We start from the raw sequence: 13,383 nt of genomic DNA on the forward strand, positions 1-13,383 counted from the left end.
AATTAAGTCTTTGATCATTGAGAAGCTGGCAGTTTCTCAATTCAATACAACAAATATTAGTCAAGGACCAGTTGATATACCAAGCTGCTTCGGGCATTCCAAATACCAGGGTTGACTGTACTTCTCACAATATGACACGTGTAGGCGTGAAATCTCCAACAAGCCAGTCAAGAAATCTGAGTTTTGATGACACCAGATGCTGGAATGGTCCTTTCTGTCATTTTTGAAATGGGATCAATCTTCTCAGGAATTTCATTTTCTCCTCCCAGAATGACACCATCTCTTCTCTTCTTAAGAGATCATGGCAATTAATACAGATCTTCCTAACAAAATATTGAAGGTTTTTAAGATATTTTTTAAAATCTAAGAACAGTTGAAAATGCAGATGTCATATCATTACTTTCCTTAAAGATTTTTAATGGCTTTTTATTCCCAAGACTAGAGAATTAAGGCCCAAATCCTTAGCAAGACAGTCAAGACTGTCAACTTAGATAAACCTAGGAGGCAATAATCTAGCAGAAAACATTCACCTGGCATCAAAGAATTGCAATTCAGGGCACACAGGTTTGGGTAGCAACCCAAACAGTGTCCTTCTAGGGAGTAAAAGTCAGGGGCTTTTAAAGGCAAAGAAGGGAGTTTTGCATTACGAAGAATTTTAATTGGAGTTGGAGGCAGAAGCTAGTCTGGGCTAAATATGATCAATTGCTGAGGCTACCACTAGAGGGAGGTAAAAAAAATTCTGTTGCTGTGACAAGTTGCAGGTATTCTTGCAGAGTCCTTGGAATATTTGTGGTTTGGCCCAGTTCAAAGGACGTATGTAAGGTCCACTCTTTGATATCCCTCCCAGGTCCATTTTAAAACCACTTGACATAAGCGACTCCATTTTATTTCACATTTCACAAGGCCCTTCAGATATGGTCTCAACCTATATTTTTAGTCTTAGAATTCTACATCATTCCACCCACCAAAGGTACAGTCGTATGAAGGGCTTAAGCTCTAGAATTGAATTTTTTCTTCATCATTTACTGCTGTAATCTTGGGTATATGATCTTTAGCAAGTTTCCAAGTTTCTGTTTTCTCATCTCTAAAATAAGTACAATAATAGCAAAATCTCCTCTGTACTTTTTCTTCTATTATCCTTCCTTCCTATATACTAACCATACTGGGATTTCCGCCTCTGATGTTATAATATATTAAGAAATATATACTTGGTTTTCCTCCCTTTGCTCCTGGAACACAGCTCTTAAAATACTTTTAATTTCTTAAGTGATAAGATCAAGCAATAAAGGCTAAAAGACCATCTTTTGTTATTCATACCAAGCCCCTTTCAACCCCATCAGAGTTTGTCTATGAGATGATATTTGGAAAGACCCTAGATAGCCACTTGAGTTGGAGAGGAAGCTGGTTGCCAGAGGTGAGCCAAACATGTGATTAGAGGGTTGGAACTTTTAGCAACCCCTCCCACCTCTGGGAAGGGGAAAGGGTCAGGAGATTGAGTTTAATCATCAATGCCCAATAATTCAATTAATCATTCTTATGTAATAAAGCCTCCATAAAAAATTCCTGAAGCAGGAGGTTCAGAAACTGTCCAGGTTAGTGAACATGGGGGAGGTGCTGGGAGGGTGGTACACTTGAAGAAGTCATGGAAGTTCTGCCCCTCCCCCCCATTTCTTGCATCTTTTCCATCTGGCTGTTCCTGAGTTGTATCCTTCTATAATAAATGAGGAATGTCGTGAGTAAACTGTCTTCCTGAATTCTGTAAGTCATTCTAGCAAAGTATTGAACCTGAGGAGTGGGTTGTGGGAACCTCTGATTCATAGCTGGTTGATCAGAAGCATAGGTGACAACCTGGACTCATGATTGGCATTTGAAGTGGGGGGTGGGGCATTCCTGTGGGACTGAGCCCTTAACCTGTGGAATCTGATGTATATAGTGTCAGAATTGAGTTGAATGGTAGCACACCCAGCTGGTGTCACTGAATTGCTTGGTGTAGAAAACCCTCACCTCTGGGGTCAAAAATATTGTGTGTGTGGTAGGGGTAGTAGAGTACAGAAGAGAAATACTGATAATGTTTCCTTTAAAAGCTAATGATGACTAAATCTCCCTGAGAATGACTTGTACAAGTTGTCATGGGGGTCTTGGCCCTCCAGTGACCATGGAGCCCTGATATTTGGAGAGAGAGGGGCCCATGGAAAATTTGCTTGGGGGGGATTGACTTTTAATTATGGGAAGTTGTCAGCTGCTTTCCCACTAAGAACTGGATTGTTTGGAATGAAGGGAATTCATCTCAGTCTTGCATAAAATGAAGGCCAGGAGGGCTCCTAGAAGGTAGGAGTGGGTTTTGACACTGGAAGGACTTACAGACTGGATGCAAGAAAACTGAACAAAATCATTTTAGTGTAAGAGCTGAGATGGGAAAAACCACAGCCACATACCAAAGGGGATTTGCTTGGGTTGGGGTTTTCTAAAGTGTGTTTTTTTTCCCACACCACCAAGCAATTCACTCAGTTCTCCATGGACTCTGACAAGGTGTGCACAGATTTAACCAAATTATGACACTAATCTGGAGTTAGCATTAGATCCCACAGGTAAAGGGCTCAATCCCACAAGACTGCCCCGCTTCAGAAAACAATCACAAGTCCAGGTTGTTTCCTTGTTTCTGACCAAACAGCTATAAATCAGAGGTTTCCATGACCTCATTTGGGGCTTAACTTGTTAGAGAGGCTCACAGAACTCTGGGAACTAGTTTACTCACCAGATTACTGGCTTATTACAAAGGATATGAAAGGATACAAACGAACAGCCAGACAAAGAGATACACGGGGTGAGATTCTGAATGCAGGAGCTTCTGTCTCCATGGAGTTTGGGGTCTGATATGTGAATGGATTCTAGTTCACCAACCTGAACACTCCCTGAACCCTGTTGTCTGGCATTTTTAATGGACACTCCATTATATAGGCACACTTGATGAAATCATGGAGACTGATTCACTCTCCAGGGGAAGTCAGGGGTGAAACCGAAAGTTCCAATCCTTTAATCACATGGTTGATTCCTCGGTGGATCATCCCTCCAACTTGAGAGGATTTCCAAAAGCCAGCTCATTGACATAAACGCAGCTGTGATTGAAGGGACTTACAAATAATAAGACACTCGTTTCATCTTTAAGGCTCTGAAGTGATTTCAGGACAGAAAACCAAATATTATAACAACAGATGCTCCCATCGTTCTTACTGCTTAGGCAGTTCCAGGGGTTTTGGGAGCTGTGAGTCAGGAACCTTGGCTGAAGATCACAATATATATTTATTATAAATCACAATATCGCATGCTACTGTGCAACTATTATCATTTTCTTTGTAGTCTATGACCTTAAAAAGGTGGCAGGCATTTATTTAAATATCACTTGTAAATCTAACAAGTTTAATTTATGAGAATACTTAATTCCTCTTAAATATTCCAATGCTGTTTATAGGCTTAATAAAATACTCTTATACCTTCCAGTTAAACTAATTATTCAATGTAGTAGGCTGAATAATAGCCTCTCAAAGATGCTTCACATCCCAATCCTTGGAACCTGTGAAACATCTGATTTTACACAGCAAAGTGACTTTGCAGAGTGATTAAGGTTATGCGCCTTAAAATGGGGAAGTTATTTTGGATGACCTGGGTGGACCCTATCTAATCACTGGATCCCTTGAAGACAGAGAAATCTCCAGTTAGAACTGGAGCAATGCAGCAGAGGTGTTGTGTAGTGGTTTGATGTGATTCCAAATCCACTTGTTTATGACAAAAAGTTGTGAAGAATGAAGAATGTTTTCAAGAATGAAGTTATTTTCAGGAATGAAGTTATTGTTTTGATATAAAACTGAAATTAGGTGTCAGGATGTCATCATCCACATCTGAGGTTGTCGATAGACACTCAGTAGGTCAGCTTCTGGGTCCCACTGGGGGCTCATCGATAAGATCATATGAAGAAGCAACTATGGCCAGGGGACACTTAGAATATAAACACCCAGAGTTTATGAGGACTATCCGAGAGCATTATGTTTGGGCAAGGCTACCTTTCGCTGATCTAAATAGCTCTCCAGAGACCCTGGGCATTAGCTCCTGCCTTGGCAGTGGTGAAAACCGTTTCTGGCTGGAGAAGAGGAACATGTTGCCTGTCAACCCAGCACTGTTGTTTCCTAGCAACATCCTCTAGCAACAAGGGACTTCTACTTTTGTACTGGCAGCTGGACTCTCAGTTGGCTAAGCCTTGTCTCCTGAGTACCAATTCGCACTAGAGTATACCTCGACTAAGTGTGTACTTTTTCCCTTTCATCTCTCTTTGCCTGGAACAACAGCATGATTAATCAATCATTAGTTTGGGGTATATTATTTCTTTCTTGGCTTATGAAGACACATTATCCTGTATGCTACTGGCTTATGAAATTAGCTCCACCACAGCATGTAGCTGAATTCTGGCAACAACCTGAATGAGCCTGATGCTGATTGTTTCTCAGTGTCTCTACTGTTGACACCTGATTTCAGCAGAGTGAGACCAGTGTGGGGCTTCTGATCTACATAAACTGTGAGATAATAGATTTGGGTTCTTTTAAGCCCCTAAATTTATTGTAATTTGCTGAGACAACAGTAGAAAGCTAACGCACCCAAAACATTTAAAAAATGAAATCTAAAGATTAAAACTCTAACAAATTCACATCTATATTCTAAGTTACTTTAAAATCAAACATATTAATTCTATGAATTTGACTTATTTCATCATCTCAGTGGTTGGTTCTAAATCTTCCTGGATGCCTGTGTACTAAGCACTAATTGTCTTTGCCATTCAGAGCTACTCTAGACCATCTTCCCGAGTAAATTTGGAGTCATCTTCTCAGCTGGATGAGGTTGTATAAGGCCTAGAGATTTTGATCCATTCATGAGATATAAAGTTATAAACCCTTAGAACATTTTCCTCACAGCCCAAGTGTCTAGCCTGAACTCCTTTTATAAGCGTTGGGGCATCTGGGGACTCCAAGTCCATGCCCTGTAGATAGAATTGATTTCACAACTGGTGTCCTCAAAATTCAAGATAAGCTCTCACCTAATTAACCCTTATCTCTAGATCAGAGCTGGTGAAATTCTGAATGGCCATCCCAACTACTTCACTACTAGATTTCATTCAACCAATCTGTATACTGCTGAGTATATACCTGAGTTCTTTACCAATTCCCCCTCTCCTGCAAGACCATAGTACTTGTATTTAAACGACATCCAATTGGATTTTGGATGTCCGTCAAGGCTGCAGCACTGTGCAGTTACAGGACTAAAGTCGTATTAGTGACATAAATCAGCACATTTACACATTGGCACTGCTTTCCAGCCTTCAACTATTATTATGGTTTGTGACTTTTAAAAACAATCATCTAACACTGATGTGCAGAAAATTTGACATTTCACAAGAAAATTTAGATAGTAAAAGAATATACCTGTCTTACTTTCTTAATATAAGAAGCATTTTAAGTTTCGAAAAATAAAAATATAAATTCATTTGGAACATTCAAGCTTTCATTTTAAAAAGAAGTAAACTTGGGAATTTAAAAAAAATACTTGCACTCAACAAGAATTAACCAGGCCCTGGTTGAAACAGTACTGCTCTGTGCTGTAGCAAATACAATAGAATTAGAAGAAAAGGTCACAGCATGCATTTAAGACCTAGAAAAATATATAAGGGAGACATGCACAAAACAACCAAAGCACATGTGAAAATTTTATAAACTATATCTAGGTGTAAAAGGAAGGCCAAAGAAGTGAGAATCTGTGCCAAAGATGATTAGTTAAGGGAAAGTGGGACATCTTGAAGATTTATAAAAGATTTAACGCATATAAAATGACATAGGAAAAGAGGAAGGACATTCTAGTTTTTTCTGGAAATACATGCATTTAGTAAAGGTATTTTGTGTTTCAGAATCTACTATTATTTTTATCAACTGTAGGTCTTGAAAAAAATGAAATGCTGTTCGGAACAGTTATGATTCATCCAGCTCTCACGTCTTCAATCTTTTTGTCAAAATGTCAATACTCATGAATAGAATAAATTATGAGTATATGCTAATGTGGTTAATAAATACATGAAGTACACAGGTGCACACAGTGGAAACAAAAATAGATCTGCAAGAATAAGGCGAAAGGAATAAAAAGGATGGATTTGATAAATATTGTGTGCAATTCCTCAGTTTTGCTAGGAATTTACTGCCAGGAACCTAACTTTTGGGAGAAAGAACCTTTAGAGAAGCAAAAAAGTTCTTAAAAACCACATGATAGAGGAAGGGATACCCCAAGGACAATAGTAATCCCATCTGTCAAGAAATTATATAATGATTATCAGAAGTGCCAAATCAATCCAGATGTGCTTTCAAAAATGGCTTACCATTATTAAATTTGAATACACAGTTTGAGGCAAATTGGCCATTAGTCATTTTGATCATTAGACATTTTATGTTTAATGGATGTGTTACCACTCCAGACAGGCAGCTGAGGGTAAGTGAGCCTCGGGGGAGGGGCAATGCTCTCAGGGCCTGTGCTATAAACTAAGATATTTGACTATGGGATTCTGAGAAGGGGGAGGGAAATACACATCGTATGTGTGAGTGTTTTGGAATCAGTTGATAAAGGACTTGTCCAGAAGGATGACAACGGCAACAGAATTGGCTTGATCTTTCTCAATTCAAAGTCACAAATAAACTATAATGGAAAAGAATATAGAAAAGAATATAAAAAAGAATGTATATATGTGTATAACTGAGTCACTTTGCTGTATAGCAGAAATTAAGTTTGTAAATCAACTAGACTCTAAAAAAATTAAAAATGAAATAATAAAGTCACAATAGAGCTTGTGAGAAGTGTCCTGAAGGACTTAAAGGGCATGATTTAGAGTATGCTGATTGGAGGATGTTTAAATTCCACTCACCTGGAGAAGCATCTGTCGTGTTGGAGACTGCAGTGCTGGACTGTACTCATTGATACAGGCTCATCACTTTTCAAAATGAGTCTGGTGACCTTCATCTTTTTCACCACTCAGGCTCTGAGGATTTAGGCCTATCGTCAATGAGTCCTGAGGCAAATAAGCCCTCATTTTCTTGACACTTAAAATCTTCTTAAAAAAAAAAAAAAAGTACAAGTAATACATGCTAAGTAATGAAAAATTTAAAAATTGAAGGGGCTTGGAGAATAGAATAAAAATCATGTTATTGTACCTCCAGAGGTGCCTGTTTCAGTTTTCATCCTTCCAGCTTTCTTCTTTGTATATATATAACCAATGAATAGAGGGGGCATCTCATCTCAGTGGCTGAATAAACAGGAAGCAGTTCAGTAGTTCTGTCTAAACCCTTTCTTGCCCCTTCTCACCATCTTTGGCAGGTTCCATCTTTTCTTATGAAAATTGATTATTCAAAGTCCTGTCTGAGATAAAGTGTTAACTTCAAATTTAATTGAGAACACTTCCTGACTCTTGCTACAGGTCAGACTCATAGTTGGAGGAACATGATACTCTTTCCCCTTCCAGACCTCCTCTTTTGTAATCTGCACTGATCCCAGCTGATCGTAGTTGAATCTAGGCTGATCCTGCCTACTTGGGACAAGCACTGTTGAATGTGTTTGGCCCTACTTGCAGGGGCTCTTTCTAGAATACTTGGGACTGAGCCTCCCTTTGTCTTTAGCGTTGCCCTCAGCAATAATTCTGGGCAACAAGAGTCTCACTCTGTGTTCCATTACATGTACAGATTTGTTTTTCTTACAAAATGCAAACATATGTACATGTTAATTTATTATATGCTGTGTTTTTAATTAAAAGAATATTATGTGACCAAGATGGAGCAGCCACACTTTCCTCTATGCTTCCTGCTGCATACAGCTGAAAGCCCTGCACATTGTATATAAAACAGAGTCTTTACTGGACTCTGAAAGATGGAGAGAAGGCAGACTGGCCAGGGACCTGGAGACCCAAAGATCAATGTGACAGTGAGTTTGCTGGGTTTTCTTTTTAATCTCATATGTTCCAGACTAAAATAGGCAATGAGTAAATTCCAAAGGACACAACAACAACAAAAAAGGCCCCAAGAAAAGTCTGCTCCCACCAGGCAAAACCCAGTAAAGGAGCAGCAGGACAGAAATTTTTTAGACAATAACTAGCCCACCCAAGTCAAACACTGTGGGAGAAACCATACCCCCTACCCTCTCCCTACCATGTCAGCAAAGGCCAGGTGCAGAGAACAGATTTCCACACTTTGTTTGGCTGTAATGAAGCTCCACCCCCACTTCCCACCCATTGGGGTGGTACCAGTGGAAGCCTAGTGGGTAGTGGAAAATCTCTCCTCTGCTCAGCAATAGCAAGGCACTTCCTCTCCCTGGGGCGTCAAAGGAGGTGGACTGGACTTTCACCCTGTGTGGCAGTAGTGAAGTGTTTCTCCCCTTTCCTCACCAGCTAGATGTCAGAGATGACACGTCAAAAGAGATTATCTAAATAAAATCCAGAACCTCATGATAAAATACCCCAAATGCCCAGGATACAATTGAAAATCACTCATCATATAAAGAACCAGGGAAATCTCAAATTGAGTGAGAAAAGAATCAACAGATATCAACAATGGAATATTACTCAGCCATAAAAAGGAAAAAAATTAGGTCGTTGTAGAGATGTGGATGGACCTAGAGACTGTCATATAGAGTGAAGGAAGTCAGAAAGAGGAAAACAAATATCATATATTAATGCATGTATGTGGAATCTAGAAAAATGGTACAGATGAACTGGTTTATAAAGCAGAGATAGAGACACAGATGTAGAGAACAAACATATGGACACCAAGTGGGGAAGGAGGGGATGGGATGAACTGGGAGATTGGGATTAACATATATACGCTAATACGTATAAAATAGATAACTAATGAGAACCTAATGTATAGCACAGGGAACTCTGCTATACAGTAGAAACTAACACAACACTGTAAAACAACTGTACCCCAATAAAAAAAATTTAAAACAAACAAAACAGTGACATCACACAGATGTTGGAATGACCTGACAAGGATTCTAAAAATCATCATAAAAATGCTTAAACGACCAATTACAAACATGCTTGAAACATATAGAAAACAGAAATCCTCAGCCAAAAATGTAGAAAATCTCAGCAAATAAAAAGATGTGAAGAGGACCCAAATGAAGACCTTATAACTAAAAAATGCAATAACTGAAATAAAAAATTCAGTGGGTGGGCTAAATAGCAAAATGGCAAAAGGAAGGACAGAGGAAAGAAACAGTGAACAAAAATAAGAATTAAACAATATGAACACCAGAGAGAAAAAGAAAACTAAAAATATTTGTATAATTCTTCCTTTGTCTCAATATTTTTATTGAACTTTTGCTAAAGTGAAGTTTTAAATTTTTTGGATTTTTTTTCTTTACAATTTTTGCCTTTGATTGGCTTTCTCACTTCAAGATTCTGAAAATATTCACCAAAATGTTTTAAATAGTTCTTTTATGTTTATTTAATTTTTCATAATTGATTCTTCTTTGGGGTCCCTTTATTAACCAAGGACATGTACATGAATATTCATAACTGCTTTATTTATAATAGCCTAAACCTGGAAATAACCCAGTTCTTCATCCACAGATGTGTGGTGTATCCATACAATGGAATACTTACTCAAGCAATCAAGAGAAATAAGTATTAATACACGTAGCAACATTATAAATCTCACAATAATTATACTGAGTGGAAGAAGCCAGACAAAAAAAAAGAGTATATGTGGTGCGATGCCATATATATATAATTCTACAGTGATTCTATCACTAGTGATAGAAAGTATATCAGTGGTTGCTGGGTGATGGGAAAGGCTGGGTGGGAGATGCAAAAGATAACTTTTGGGGGTGATTGATGCTTTCATCATTTTGATTATGGTGATGGTTTCACAAGTATACACATATGTTAATACTTAGATTTTACACGTTAAATATGCACAGTTCATTGATGTCATTACACCTCAATAAAAATGTCTTAGAATATGATCACCTTCATGTCACTAGATATCTTTCTATAGCAGTTTAAAATAACTATTTGATACTCATTTTTTGGATACACTATAATTTATTTAATGACTTATCCATAATTGGACTTTTAACTTGTTACTAATTTTCAGCTGTAATAAACAATGCTGCAATTAAAACCTATATATAGACATGTGGAGTGAATATGAAATACACTCTGAAGTCTCCGGTTTGGAAATACTTATTTTTTCATGACAAATTAAATCTAATTGTAATTCCCCATTGAACCTAGTAATAAAGTTAGTTTTTTTCATATTAGGTTATCCCAGGGTCACTACTTCGTGCCTAGAAAATGGGGGGAGGGGGGAATCCTATCGATTTGATTAGGTTCCACTAATGCTTCTATGCCACACATCGCCACTGGACAATTCCCACCTTCACCAAGCATTGTCCCAGGGCTGAGCATGGGTCCTTGCAGCTGACAACATTCACAGACCCTTAACCCCTTCTCAGTTCAGATGAATCTCTCCATTCTCTCTCCTTGCCCTAAAGCAGCACTGTCCAACAGAAAAAGATGTGAGCTATCAGTGTAATCAAAACTTTTCTTGTAGCATATCTTAGAAGGCAAAAATAAACAAGTAAAATTATTTTATTTAACCTAATATGTCCAAAATATTATCTTACAATTTGTAATCAATATGAACTATATTAATGACATATTTTATGTGTTTTTTTTTTGATGAGTTTTCAAAATCTGGACTGTATTCTATTTTACTTACAATTTGGACTAGTCACATTCCTAGTGCTCAATAACTACATGTGGCCAGTGGCTTCCAAAATGGACAGAGCAGCCCTCAATGCTACCATTTTCAGACTTTCTTCTCTTGGATCACAGCAAAATCTTTTATGAAAATTAAGAAATGCAGTGCCTACTTACAGTTTCTACTTTCCAAACCTGCCAAGGGAAAACAGTATCCTTTCACTGTTTTAGTTTCTATTTCTTTGACTACAAGTGAAAGTAAACATTATCTCATCCTTATTGATCAAAAGATTGTATCCAATCTATTTGAAATGCTGGTTTACATCATTTGCTTGTTTTTCTCCTGTGGCATTCATCTTTTCCTTTTGGATTTGTAAGAGCTCTTTACAATTGCATCTTTTTTTCCCCTACAAAATATGAATCTTTTCAAATTCTTCTTTTGCCTCAATTTTTTTATTGAACCTTTGCTAAAGTGAAGTTTTAAATTTTATGCATTTAAATCTTTTGGTTTTTTTCTTTACAATTTTTGCCTTTGATTGGCTTTCTAACCTCAAGATTCTGAAAAGATTCACCTAAATGTTTTAAATAGTTCTTTTATGCTTACTTAATTTTTCATAATTGAGTCTTCAGTTTTTTGGAATTCATTGTGGTGAGTTGTAAAATAAAGATCTGTATTTTAAAAAGAGGTAACTAATAATAAAGGAACTGTTTATTTAGCAATTCATCCTTATGCTACTGATGTGAAGTCCATCTTTATCATGCACTAAATTCTTGTATATGTTTAGATCTGTTTCCAGGTTTTCTTCTCTGTTTTTTTTTTTGTCTATTCTGATGCCAAAAACCTATTGTTTTAATTATTATTGATTTAAAATATGTTTGCACATCTCCTAGAGCAAGTTCTCTTTCATTATTCTTTTTTTCTCTCTGATGTTTTCTAGGCTATTCTTACTAATTTCTATTTTTTTTCCTGTAAAATCATTTTATTTTCTGCAATATAAACATTTTTCTCAGGCAATGTTACTAAAACAACCTCTTTATGGGGTTTTATAGCTTTGGGTAAATATATTTTTTAAAAAACTTATCTCTATTATGTAAAGTTGTAATACAAAAAATGATTTATAAGCTATATTTTCCAGGAAGGAGTTACTAAACTATATTCCTGTTGAAGAAACTTTCCTATTCAAATCTATGATATGGAATGAAAAGATATAATTAAAAAGTCTTCTGATCAAAAAGCTTGAAATCATCAATGGAATGTTTAGTCTCTTCCACAGAAAGGCACAAGGATTTTTTCATAATTTCCCTGAGTTTCATCCAGCATGGCTTGGCAGAGAGAGATGCCATACAACTTCTGAGAGCATGCTATGGTGTCGTTCATGTCGATTTCAGAATGGGAACCATAACCCTGATCAGTATCTTATGACAAGTTCCAATACCCTTCGTGGCCTGGTGAAGTTTCTCAGCAAAGAACATTGGTTTGCTTGTAGCACACGTCACAATAACTGTGAGGCATTTCTCAATGTCACCTTTCAGCTCCAGGTCCAGAACTTGGTTCATGTCATGCTTACTGTACTTGGAATACTTCTGAAACACTCTGCGAAGATGGGGGTAGCTTCTGGTGGTCAGAATGGGAGTGACCCATTCACATCTGTCCCTTTTCTTCTTTCTCCTGCTTCATATAAGGCCCTGGCATCCATATCAGCCAAGTCGTCATTTATGGCAAGCTCCTCAGGTCGGTCACCCTTAGCAAGAGCAAGCAAAGCCTTCTCATAATCTCCAGATGTGTCTGAGGTGATGTCTTTAGCCAGATCTCTCTTCAGTTCCTCTCCATAGACTCTGTTAATTTCTCTGATTTCTCTGTTAGTTCTTGATGCCAGAATTTCATTCAGAGTGTCTTCATCAGCTCCAGGGCCCTTCATGGCAACGCGGAGCTCATCAGCGTCAAACTGGGCTGGAGTTTTCAGTAGAGCCAAAGCAGCTTCCTCAAGGTGACCTGTGAGGGCTCTCTTCAGAGCTTCTTCCCGGGGCTTTCCTTTTTCCTGGAGATAGGCTGCTTTGATCTGCTGATGCTGTGCATTGTTTCTCTTAGTTAGAATTTCAGTGATGGTTGCTTCATCCACACCTTTAACTGTGATTGCTTTATGCAAGGCCTCAACATCTGAGGATAGATTGAAGGTAGGATGGGGCTCCCTGCTGACCCAGGACCACCTTTGGATGCTTTCACAGTTTTAATGTATTCCTGCTCTTCCTTGTCAATAAACCAGGCCTGCTTGAGGAATTCAGATACCATTGCCATTTTTGAAGGATCTTTTTTTTCACCTCCGTCCAAAGACCTAAAGAGAGATTCTTCTCAGAAAGGTTCATGCTCACTAATTTCTGTTTCTAAATTAACTTTAAAATCCCTTTGAGAATGTAATTAGGACTGCATTAAATTTATAAACTAATTTGGAAAGAATTCTTATATTTTAAACGCTGAATTCCTCCAATGCAGGGGGGTGATCCTTCTCTCTTTCTGCCCCTCTCTCTCATTTTCTTCATACTGATGCAGCATCTTCCTTGTTCCATCTACTTTTGGTATTTATTACTGCCATTTTAGATGACAT

General features: G+C 37.8%; 1 pseudogene; it reads right to left on the bottom strand.

Annotated features, from left to right (window-relative positions):
* Window positions 1-12,038: 12,038 nt before the first annotated feature.
* On the bottom strand, window positions 12,039-13,076 carry LOC130846475 (annexin A1-like; annotated as a pseudogene).
* Between the last annotated feature and the right edge of the window lie 307 nt (window positions 13,077-13,383).

The sequence above is a fragment of the Hippopotamus amphibius genome, chromosome 2 (assembly GCF_030028045.1).
Source record: "Hippopotamus amphibius kiboko isolate mHipAmp2 chromosome 2, mHipAmp2.hap2, whole genome shotgun sequence".
NCBI classification, from domain to species: Eukaryota; Metazoa; Chordata; class Mammalia; order Artiodactyla; family Hippopotamidae; genus Hippopotamus; species Hippopotamus amphibius.